This window comes from Corythoichthys intestinalis, chromosome 1 (assembly GCF_030265065.1).
Source record: "Corythoichthys intestinalis isolate RoL2023-P3 chromosome 1, ASM3026506v1, whole genome shotgun sequence".
Lineage (NCBI taxonomy): Eukaryota > Metazoa > Chordata > Actinopteri > Syngnathiformes > Syngnathidae > Corythoichthys > Corythoichthys intestinalis.
In genome coordinates this window covers 81,710,359-81,722,183 of record NC_080395.1, presented here as the reverse complement: position 1 = coordinate 81,722,183, position 11,825 = coordinate 81,710,359, and the positions used below count along the sequence as shown (strand labels likewise).

The 11,825-nt window shown below is 47.9% G+C and overlaps 1 long non-coding RNA gene across 1 annotated transcript; it reads left to right on the top strand.

Annotated features, from left to right (window-relative positions):
* Window positions 1–2,158: 2,158 nt before the first annotated feature.
* LOC130919485 (uncharacterized) lies at window positions 2,159–5,987 on the top strand. Its single transcript, XR_009063971.1, has 4 exons — window positions 2,159–4,144; window positions 4,958–5,032; window positions 5,136–5,270; window positions 5,363–5,987. It is a non-coding gene; the product is annotated as an uncharacterized LOC130919485 (long non-coding RNA).
* The last annotated feature ends 5,838 nt before the right edge of the window (window positions 5,988–11,825 follow it).

The following is an 11,825-nucleotide window of genomic DNA, read 5'->3' as shown; positions in this document are numbered from 1 at the left end:
CAGTGAGGGTTGGACTCCGCCAAGGCTGCCCTTTGTCACCGATTTTGTTCATAATTTTTATGGACAGAATTTCTAGGCGCAGCCGAAGCGTTGAGGGGGTCCGGTTTGGTGACCTCAGCATTGAATCTCTGCTTTTTGCAGATTTAGTGCTGTTGGCTTCATCAAGCCGTGACCTCCAACTCTCACTGGAGCGGTTCGCAGCTGAGTGTGAAGCAGTTGGGATGAAGATCAGCACCTCCAAATCCGAGACCAAGGTCCTCAGTCGGAAAAGGGTGGAGTGCCCTCTCTGGGTCGGGGATGAGATCCTGCCCCAAGTGGAGGAGTTCAAGTATCTTGGGGTCTTGTTCACGAGTGACGGTAGGAGGGAGCGGGAGATCGACAGGCGAATCGGTGCGGCGTCTGCAGTAATGCGGACTCTGCACCGGTCCGTAGTGGTGAAGAAGGAGCTGAGCCGAAAGGCAAAGCTCTCGATTTACCAGTCGATCTACGTTCCTACCCTCACCTATGGTCACGAGCTTTGGGTCGTGAACGAAAGAACAAGATCCCGGATACAAGCGGCCGAAATGAGTTTCCTCCGCAGGGTGTCCGGGCTCTCCCTTAGAGGTAGGGTGAGAAGCTCGGTCATCCGGGAGGGACTCGGCGTCGAGCCGCTACTCCTCCGCGTAGAGAGGAGCCAGCTGAGGTGGCTCGGGCATCTGGTCCGGATGCCTCCCGGACGCCTCCCTGGAGAGGTGTTCCGGGTATGTCCCACCGGCGGGAGGCCCCGGGGACGACCCAGGACACGCTGGAGAGACTATGTCTCTCGGCTGGCCTGGGAACGCCTTGGGATCCCGCCGGAGGAGCTGGTTGAAGTGGCTGGGGAGAGGGAAGTCTGGGCTTCCCTGTTAAAGCTGCTGCCCCCGCGAACCGACCCTGGAACAAGCGGAAGATAATGGATGGATGGATGGATGTGTTATGATCTCCAATAAGACTCCAAAGTCGATCTTTTTGTTCTTCTTAGTATTTTACTCATTGCCTGCTATTGACAGCTGTAGACATCCAACTCGTTTAAACTGGAAAGAATGGTTGTGAATGCTCATCTTTCAGTGTCAGTGGCGACACTAGACATCCAATTCATTTTGACTGGAAGGGTTGGCAGTAGTCATTCGCTGCTAGCCTCTCCTAGCCAAAATGGATATGGACGTCTGGTGCCGTCAATGGCAACCAAACGTTGTGTAAAAATGAGTGCCCTATATAGGATTAAAATTGCAAAATCTTTCACTCCAAGTCAAGAAAATGAATGTTTAATAGTTAACACATTTTCTCTTTTTAAGAAATGAACTTCTGATGGAAGGGAAAAAAAAAAAAGAGCAAAAGTCACTGACCATCCACGTCAAAGTGTTTCCAGATGTCGATGAACTGGGCGGCTGTGAGCTCGGCCAGGTGCAGGTGAGGTTGCTGAGTCTGGGCTGCCATCTCGTCTGTCCCCCGTGGATTGGGTGCACTTGCACGCAGGGCCGGCCCAGGCCACTTGGGGGCCCTAAGCAAAATAATGCCAAGGGGCCCATATTTTTGGCCCACCATTTCGTCACGGAGTACTGTGAAACCCATACATGCAATCCAACCCATACGTCCACATTTTGTATATTAATCAGATTTTGTTGCACTGCATACTTCAAACTTCTCACCCCAAATGATTGCCAGTACTTACAGTAGATGGCGCCAAACCTTTTTCTGATTGGTATACTACTTGATAATAATGTCCGATATAAATGAAATGACTATATCTACGCTCTCCAGTCCAAATGCATATTATGCCAATATTTCGTTTTACTACAATCAGCGGAAGCCGTACATTTGCCGTTGCCGACAGGTGACAGCTTGCTCCGCTTTACTTGATTCGCTCCAGGCTTTTGCCCTGCAGCTAATGGCAATTACCAGTACGACATATTGACAAGCTCAGCTGACAACAGCGTTCAAGTCGGAGTGTCTTGCACAACAACAACAACAACAACATCAACAACATGCTCAATTACCGCGATACTGTTGTAGGGCTGCAGCTATAGAATATTTTAGTAATTGATTAATTGATGGACTAGTCAGTTGGAATAATCGAGTAATCGGATAAGAAACATGAAAAATTCAAATACCTGAGCTCAGCCTCAAAGAGTATAATTTTTTTTTTTTTTTTAATGAGGATCTATGTACAACAAAAGAACAATTGGCTAACTTGCATAGAAAAAGTCAGCTAGCTTAAATGCTATAAAATGCTAGTTTATTTCACAATGCTCTTAACAAATGATTCAGACACATTTTCCCACAAAAAACAGCTAAATATACCTATAAACTAAATTATGAATACATTAAAAAACATTAGCTCAAACAAAAACTTAGCTCACGTTGGTCTTAACAGGGAGCAGTTGGATTCAGCCATGTAAAAAGAGGCAGACCAGAGGGCAGTGCATCCACCCTAATCAATAAAAGTAAATGCAAACAATTTCAAAATAAACCATTACAATGCCACTTTCATTAAACAAATACTCGAAGCAACAACATTTAATTCGAATGTTTTTTCTAATCGAATACTCGAGTTCATCGATTAATCGTTGCAGCACGATACTGTTGTTTCTTTTCTTCTCCGATTTTTTTCTTTCCTTTCTCTGCTCCAGAAGGATAAATTCTCTTCCACATATCCGTGCATCTATTTTCCAAGCAAGTTTGAGCACCAATCATCGCAAAGCAGGTTTAACGTCACTCCCCAGGTTGCCAGATTGTAATGACAAGAAAATGGATGTTTGCATAGATCAGATTGTAATGACAAGAAAATGGATGTTTGCATAGATCAACGGCAATGCGCCCCACATTATACACGATGCCCTATTAACAACCTATAAAATGAGGTTTCCAGATTGGGGCCCCGCCCCCGAGTGGTCAGGGGCCCTACGCAGCTGCATAGTCTGCGTATAGGCTGGGCCGGCCTTGATCCTATCCTATTGTTTAGCCACAACTGGATTCATTACCTTGTTACTTTTAATCTTTCACACAGCCGCTGGAAACAAATGTTTTATCCATCTGCAGGCGACCATCGTGATTTTACAGCACTATTTGGGTGTGTGTCTGCCTTAAGGCAAAACACCACCGCTTTTGTCCAACGGCGTCGCTGAAATCGACTAAAACTGAAAAGTGACCAAGTGTTGCCATTGACAGCACTTAAACCTCCACTCCATTTGAACTGGAAGGGCTGGAAGCGAACGAACGTATTCGCTGTCCCCCTCCTTGTTCAAATGGAGTGTATGTTTACTAGTGACAAACAGATTGAAATTCACAGACAAAAAAAAAATAAACTAAATGATTGTACACGTACATGACAAAGCAGTACTAACAAAGCATTTGTAATTGCAATCATTTTCTGGGAGAAATTGAGCATTAACTGACAGAATTGCATGGGTGCCAATACTTTTGGCCAGCAGTGTACGTCGGCTCCTTCATTGATGATGTGAGTATGCGTTGTAAAGTGAATTAAAGTCGCTGCACATAGACTGTGAACATTCCTCACAATGCTTGGTGGAGAAACAGTTGTGATGATGTCTTCTTGGGTCCGTTTTTTTCCCCGATCGTACACAATCGTGATCTAGTTTTTATCGGCCATGACTGTTTGCTTGGATGACCAAACGTCCTCTTTGCCCGGACATGTCCACTTTTCACGTCCTGTCCGTTGCATCCGGCCTGATTTATAAATTCTGATGATCTGATGGGATGGTAGCATGTCTGATTAAGTGTTTACGAAAGTGAAATGCCATGGAAATATCCAATCTTGCCTAGCTTTCAAAATAAAACCTGTGATTGCAGGTGAACCAGCTTATGAAATGAGGGAGACTGACCCAGACTGGGCACCACCCCTACATCTGGGACACACATCTGTTACACCGACAAACACTGCACGCTCTGCAAGACGAACGTGAGCAGCTACGGAAAGAGACACTGCAAGCACCAGAGATGGGGGTCCAGCAGGATGCAAACATTGAAGAGCTGCAGACCAAGGAGGGACCATCTGAGCCTGGTGAAATAAACAGTCACCAACAGAATGAGGAAGGGACACCTGACGCTGGAGAAGAAAGTGGTCAGCTACAGACTGAAGAGGGGACACATGAAGCTGGAGAAAAAGGTGATCAGCTAATCACGGAGGATGAGACGCACAACACCAATCAGGATGTGACACAGACTGTGATTATTGACCGTTTTGAAATTTTCACAGAAAACTCATCAAATCTGAAAGCACGTGCCCAAATGTTTTCCAGCTACAAGCACCACCACACTATGAAGTATTTAATATGTATTACACCCAAGGGAGCCATTTGTTTCTTATCAAAAGGCTGGGGAGGGCGTACAAGTGACAAACATATAACCCTGAACAGTGATTTTTTTTTTTTTTTTAAATATTTGTTACCTGGGGACAATGTCTTGGCTGACAGAGGTTTTGACATACAAGAATGTGTGGGCATGTAGTGTTCAGATGTCAAACTCCCAGCATTTACAAAAGGCCGCTGTCAGCACATTTGAGAATCCATGTTGAAAGGGTCATCGGAAATGTTTGTCAGAAGTATAAGATCTTAACAGGAACCATACCCATAAACATGATTCTTCCATGTGAAGGGGAAGAAGCCCCAATGTTGGATAAGGTCACTTTCTACATACTGTACTACATAGACGTCATCATTTTGTAAGTGGGCCAATTTTGCACTTTCCCCAATAAGTTCCCTTTTATTTGGAATTTGGGAATTAGATGAACTCAAGACACCCCTCTCAACATTTTAGCATCTTTGAACATCGTCATTTTTGTTTTTCTAATTGCCAGCTAGGAATGGAGGCATCGTCTTCACAACCAACAAAAATGCAATTTTATTATTACCATCATCTAGAATTTTCCCTCCGTGTCATGTCCTGCTTTTGTGTTGACACTTGCCTTTGTGTTTCTCAGTGTACATCAGAAGCCATGACCGGCCACCATGCTTTGCTGCCTAAACTGCGCCTGAGAAGTACATGTACAAACAAGGTATTGTTCTGGATGCCTTTTAAAAAAACAACATCTCCTTCATTTAAAAAATGAATTGAACTATATTATTTCTTCTTGTCTGATGTTTTTTTACGCCTGACAGCTAGGAAAAACTGCCATGCCGTCACCGCAGCTCCAACAGACCAGCAGATCCTTGGCCAGCTCACGGTGACCTTTGGGAAATACAAAGGCAAGACCTTCTGTGGCTTATGGAGGAAGATGTCTGCTATGTCAAGTAGTGAGTATAAATAAGAAATTGATGTGTGTCTGTTACCCAGAAGAAAATAAAAAAATCAGTTTAAAACAACTACTGCATGCTCTCTTAAAAAGTCTCCTCGATAGCCACGTGAAGGAGAGGCGACGACAGATGGGAAGGTGCGACACCAAAACTGGGGAGTGGTGGCTGAAGGAGCAGCTTCTACGCTGCGTGGATATGTTCCCTCCGGTGTCATGCCACTTGGAGCAGAACATCGACCGGGCCATCTGCGGGCATGGCAGCTTCCGGTCCTTCATGTTCGAGGAGATGTGGCAGTTTTATGACCTCTCCAAGTTCTTCCGTAACGATCTCGCCAAAAGCGCAGAAGAATGGAAGATGGTCCAGGAAGCCTTCTGCTTCGTGCGTCGGTGGCTACTGATGACAGAGTAGGACATCAATGTCACGTTAAGCGATTTCGACTGTACATCCTCACAAAGGAGGAGGTCAGTAGGTCGATAAAAAAATAACAATTTCCTTCCTCACAAAAAATATTTAAAAAAAAAAGAAAAAAAAAAAGACCTACATGGTCAAGGCGTCCACGTCCAAAGGACTTTCTGGCAGGTCTTTTGATAACTTTGTAAATTTTAAGGAGGCGGTCAATGACCTTGTAAAATAAAACATATTGAGATGTACTTCATGTCTCAGCTACTTCTTTTTACACACACAAATAACCATATTGCTCGGCATAGCATATAGTCCTGTATATTGTGCACTTTCCCAATGAGTGCAGACAGAAAATTAAAAACCTAGTCCTTATTTCTCAACACGTCAATATCTGCAAAACACTTGCTTATCATTAAACTTATTTAAGACTCAATACAGGCTGCTTAACTTTTACTGTGTACTATATCTCCTTTATTTAAATACAAGAAAAAAAAAAAACTGGAATTTGAGTGTAATAACAAATACATTTAAGGCATACAGAAATTGGGAAAAGTCCAAATGCCCATAATTGAAAGTGGGGAAAAAATAGGCCAAGACAACACAACAGCTAAAACACAGTAATGAAGAAATCTATAATGCTGCGCTTCGGACCACGACGCCACTTGAAGGAAACAACGTTGAACTTAGGTCCCGCCCTCCCGCAGCCTCTGAACAGATGCTCAACCACCCTGCAGAATGGAAAGATGCCAAGACCACCCAGAGTTAACTTGTTACCTGTTGGGCAGAATGACATCGTGAATGAAAATTTAAAACCTAGCAACTTACTTCTAATGGAATACTAGTTTCTTAACACTTGTATATCTGATTAACACTTGCATATTGCAGTTTGCTATTGGCCTAGTTCAGGAGTCGGCTATCATTTTATTTATTTTAACATCAACACTACCTCCTTCGTACACTTAAATTTATTTTTAGGTAGTACTAGTGTATATTATTTATTTATGTACTATTGACATTAATTTATTGTGTGATGCACTAATAGGGTGTTGCTATTTTTAATGTCATTGTACTATTTGAATGACAAAGCCTATTCTATTCTAACATTCAAACAGCCGTATTCAACCGCCTGCAACTACCACAGAAAAGACAACACACAAATGGACCTAAAATATGAATGAATGAGCTCATCTGTGTATACGTATTTTATATATTCTGCGGGGGAAAATTCAGCTAACAAAGGCATTTAGGATTCTTTTACATTGGCCAAAAACACACCTCCTTAAAATAAATTTAAAAAGCTTTGAAATGTTATAAATATTCTTAATTCCAGAATAAATATGGTTCAAAACATTATTTGAAAGCAGATTTTTCTTGATTTAGGTAAAAAATGACCAACGTTTAGATGTATGTGCTTAATAAGAACATATGGCAATATTTACTGAAGTAAGTAAGTGGGATAATCTCACATTCATCTGTTAGTCTTTAACGCGCAAAACAAGATGGAGAAAATGATTTGACTAGACTATGTGGGCCTAAAGTGCAGTAAGTAACTGGAATTAGTGCTCATTGTTTAAATACACTTTCAACTCATTCATAAACTGTTTTACAAAAAACTCATAGCTGCCACCCTGGAGGGGATGTTCAATCCGAGTGGGTTCGGTCACAGATTGCAGACCGGAAGAACTGGCCAATCAGAGCAGGGTTGGGGTACCACCCCACACTCTGGACTGATGACCAATCAGAGAGAGCGTCTTTAACAGTAGGGCAGAATGCTACAAATCAGTCAACTTTTTGCAATTTGAAGACAGAGGCCGCATCGCTCCTGACCTTTGACCCTTGACCCTAATGTTTGACCCAGGGCGTCAACGTTGCATGCAGGTGTCGCCAGAGTTCGATTGCACTTCACGTGGGAGGAGGCCCCAAAAGACTGTAAGGTGGTTGTAAAGTGTATTGTGTTAGGGCTCCTTGATTGCAGGCTGGGAGACCAGAAGGTCGAAGACGCCGACAGCTGCAAGCCATCGAAATCAGCCGCCTTTATAAGCCAGCTCGTCGTTGCCGCTCGTCGCCAGACCAAACTTTCAGTAATCCCGTCAGTGAAGTCCAGCATTCAGGTATTTACCACATTAATTCTTACCCGGCTAATCAGACCTCTTGTTCCATCCCAGGATTCCCCGTGCCTGCTCCCTGAATTGTACCGACGCCTGATTGAGCTCCTGTCAACACCTGCCAGCTACACGCCAAGTGCACGTGCGGTGCTGCGACTTGTGCTCAAATAAACTTTTGAAAATCACCACAGCCACCCTTGTCTGCTTCGGGGTCCACTTCCCAGCGCACCCTAACAGCTTGGTCTGGCCATCACGGACCCCGCGGATGTTGGATCCGAGTTATGCTTCCCCGTCACCCCCCGCCGTTGATCGACACGCTCAAGCCCTCGAATATCTTTACCAAAAGGTAGGAGAAATTTCTGAGGCACTACAGTCTCTCCAGGCGCAGTTGACGCCGCTTCCCCTGCATCCGACGTCACCACCCCGCCGAGACTTCATCTCCCCAACGCCTCGCGAGCCGCACGTGCCACCCCCTGCCACCTACGATGGCGACTTGGGCTCTTGTCGTGCCTTTTTAGTGCAGTGCGGTCACGTGTTCGATCAACAGCCACAAACATACGGCAGCGAGCGGGCCAAGATCGCTTACCTGATCGGGTGCCTTCGCGGTCCAGCTTTAGCCTGGGCCACAGCTGAGTGGGACAAGGGCTCGCCGGCGTGCGCCTCATATGACTGCTTCACAGCCGAGATGCGCAAAGTTTTCGACCACCCGGTCCGTGGTAAGGAAGCCGCCAAACGCCTAATGTCCATCCGTCAGGGGGGGCGCAGCGTCGCAGAGTTCTCCGTGGAGTTCCGCACGCTTGCAGCTGAGAGCCAATTCAACGACACCGCGCTTCAAGAGGTCTTCACCGGCGCACTCAGCGAATCGCTCAAGGACGAGTTGGCTTCCAGGGACGAGCCAGGGAATCTCGATCAGCTCATCGATCGTTCGATTCGAATCGACAATCGACTTCGCGAAAGACGACGTCAACGCAGCGAGCCGCCGCCTTTCAAGTTTCACTGTCCCGCTGCCCAGAGTATGGCCCCTACTTCCGGGTATTCCCCACACATCGTCGCCTCTACACTGCCCTCTGCTGAGAGCCCCGAGCCCATGCAGCTAGGGAGAGCCAGGCTCACTGAGGAGGAACGCACACGTAGGCTCGCTGCCCAGCTATGCATCTACTGTGGCCAAGCAGGGCATTTCCTCCGCCATTGTCCGGTGCGTCCGGGAAACGGGCAGGCTCACCAGTAGGTGAGGAAATACTGGTGAGTCATGCGTTTAACAATTCCTCAGCTCGGCTCCAGCTCCCCGCCACACTTACTTGGAAAGACCAGTCCTGCAGAGTGAAGGCTTTTGTTGATTGTGGTGCTGATCAAAGTTTTATTGATCGCAGGTTGGTAAAACAGCTGGGCGTCGGAACGCGCTCGTTACCTGTCCCGTTAAAGACCATCGCACTCAATGGACAGGTGCTGTTTAGTGTGGGGGAGCAAACCGACCCTGTCCACCTTCTTCTATCGGGTAACCACCAAGAGGTACTCAGTCTATTAGTAATCGATTGCCCTCACACGCCGCTGGTTCTTGGCCTACCCTGGCTCAAGACTCACAGCCCAGCGGAGGATTGGATCCATCCCAAGCTCACTGCATGGATGGAGTGCCTTTTGCCATAAAAATTGTTTAAAATCTGCCCTAGCTCCGGCCTATCCTGTCCAGAACCCAGACCAGCTAGACCTCTCATCAGTCCCTGAGTGCTACCATGACCTGAGCCTAGTCTTCAGTAAAGACCGAGCAGTGGCCCTGTCCCCCCACCGCCCTTATGACTGTGCCATAGACCTACTTCCTGGCGCCGCCCTGCCAAAGGAGCGCATTTATAAGATCTCGGAAGCTGAGAGGGAGGTGCTGCAGTCCTATATCAGAGTCCTTGGCCACAGGTATAATTCGTCCGTCCTCATCCCCGGTCGGCGCCGGCCTCTTCTTTGTGGGGAAAAAGGATGGCACATTGAGGCCCATCATTGATTTCCGTGGCCTCAACAAAATCACCATTAAGAACACGTACCCACTCCCCCTGATGGACTCGGCGTTCACACCCCTCCATGGCGCGCGTATATTCACCAAGCTCGACCTACGCAGCGCTTATCATCTGGTCCGTGTCAGAGAGGGAGATGAGTGGAAGACCGCGTTTAACACTCCCCTGGGCCATTTTGAGTATCTCGTCATGCCTTTTGGACTCACTAATGCCCCCGCGGTTTTCCAGAACCTGGTCAATGACGTGCTGAGAGACATGATCAACAGGTTTGTTTTTGTTTATCTTGATGACATCCTGATTTTCTCTCCTAACCTCACAGAGCACGAGCAGCACGTACGCCAGGTGCTCCAAAGACTCCTGGAAAACTGTCTGTTTGTGAAGGCAGAAAAGCGCGAGTTCCACGTCCCAGAGACCAAATTCCTGGGCTACGTCATTGCCAAGGGTGAACTCCGCATGGACCCTGGTAAGCTAACCGCAGTGGTAGAGTGGCCACGGCCCACCGATCGGAAACAACTCCAACGTTTCCTCGGGTTCGCAAACTTTTATCGGCGGTTCATCAGGAATTACAGCAGGGTCGCAGCACCGCTAACGGCCCTCACATCGACCGTTTCACCGTTTCGCTGGTCTGACTCTGCTGACGCTGCCTTCAGGTACCTTAAGCAACGCTTTACTTCAGCCCCCGTGCTGGCACATCCTGACCTTGCCTTACAGTTCATTGTGGAGGTGGATGCCTCTGAAATGGGCGTGGGAGCAGTCTTGTCCCAATGACAGACTGGCGATGGCAAGGTGCACCCCAGTGCATTTTTCTCCCGCAGACTAACCCCCGCCGAGCAAAACTATAGCATTGGGGACCGCGAGTTGCTGGCTGTTAAACTTGCCCTGGAGGAGTGGCGGCACCTGCTGGAGGGAGCTCGCCAGCCTTTCATCGTTTTGACTGATCACAAAAACCTGGAGTACCTCAAGGCTGCCCGGAAGCTCAATCCTCGCCAGGCCAGGTGGGCCATGTTTTTGGAACGTTTTAATTTCTCTCTCTCCTATATCCCAGGGGCACGTAATATCAAGCCAGATGCCCTATCCCGCCAGTTCCTGCCTAGTGAGACCAGGGTGGACCCAGCCCCCATTCTCCCTTCCACCTGTTTTCTTGCTGCAGTGGAATGGGAGGTGGAGTCCAAGGTTAAGGAAGCCCTTGGGGAGCACCCGGACCCCCGGCAGGGGTCTCAGGCTAATTTGTTTGTTCCCGCATCAGTCCGGCAACAGGTGCTGGAGTGGGCCAACTCGTCTCGCCTGTTCTGCCACCCGGGTATCCGCAGGACCCTCGCTGTGTTGCGCCAATGGTTCTGGTGGGCCACAATGCCTGAGGACACACGGGCTTTTGTCACTGCTTGCCACGTTTGCGCCCGCAACAAGACCTCGACCAAACCCAGCTCTGGCCTGCTTTGCCCTCTTCCCATCCCTAGCCGCCCGTGGTCCCATATCGCCCTGGACTTTGTCTCCAGTCTCCTCCCTTCCCGAGGTAACATCGTAATACTCACTGTGGTTGACAGATTTTCCAAGGGGGCCCATTTCATCCCGCTTCGCAAACTCCCATCGGCAAAGGAGACCGGAGAACTGCTGGTCCAGCATGTCTTCCGCCTGCATGGCATCCCCTCTGATATTGTGTCTGATAGGGGTCCCCAATTCACCTCGCAGGTGTGGAGGGCTTTCTGCGCAGCTCTGGACGTTGGTGTGAGTCTCTCCTCAGGTTACCATCCTCAAACCAACGGCCAGTGTGAACGCACAAACCAACAGCTGGAAGCAGCACTCTGCTGTGTCGCACAGTCCTGTCCCAATTCCTGGAGCGACCACCTCTCCTGGGTCGAATATGCCCATAATACCCTGCCGAACGCCTCCTCAGGCATGTCCCCCTTCCTGTGCTCACTGGGCTACCAGCCCCCCTTGTTCCCATCCCAAGAGCAGGACATAGCGGTTCCCTCAGTGCAAAGGCACATCAACCGGTGCACCAAGGTTTGGAGGAGAGCACGCGCTGCGCTAATCCGCTCGTCCGAAAG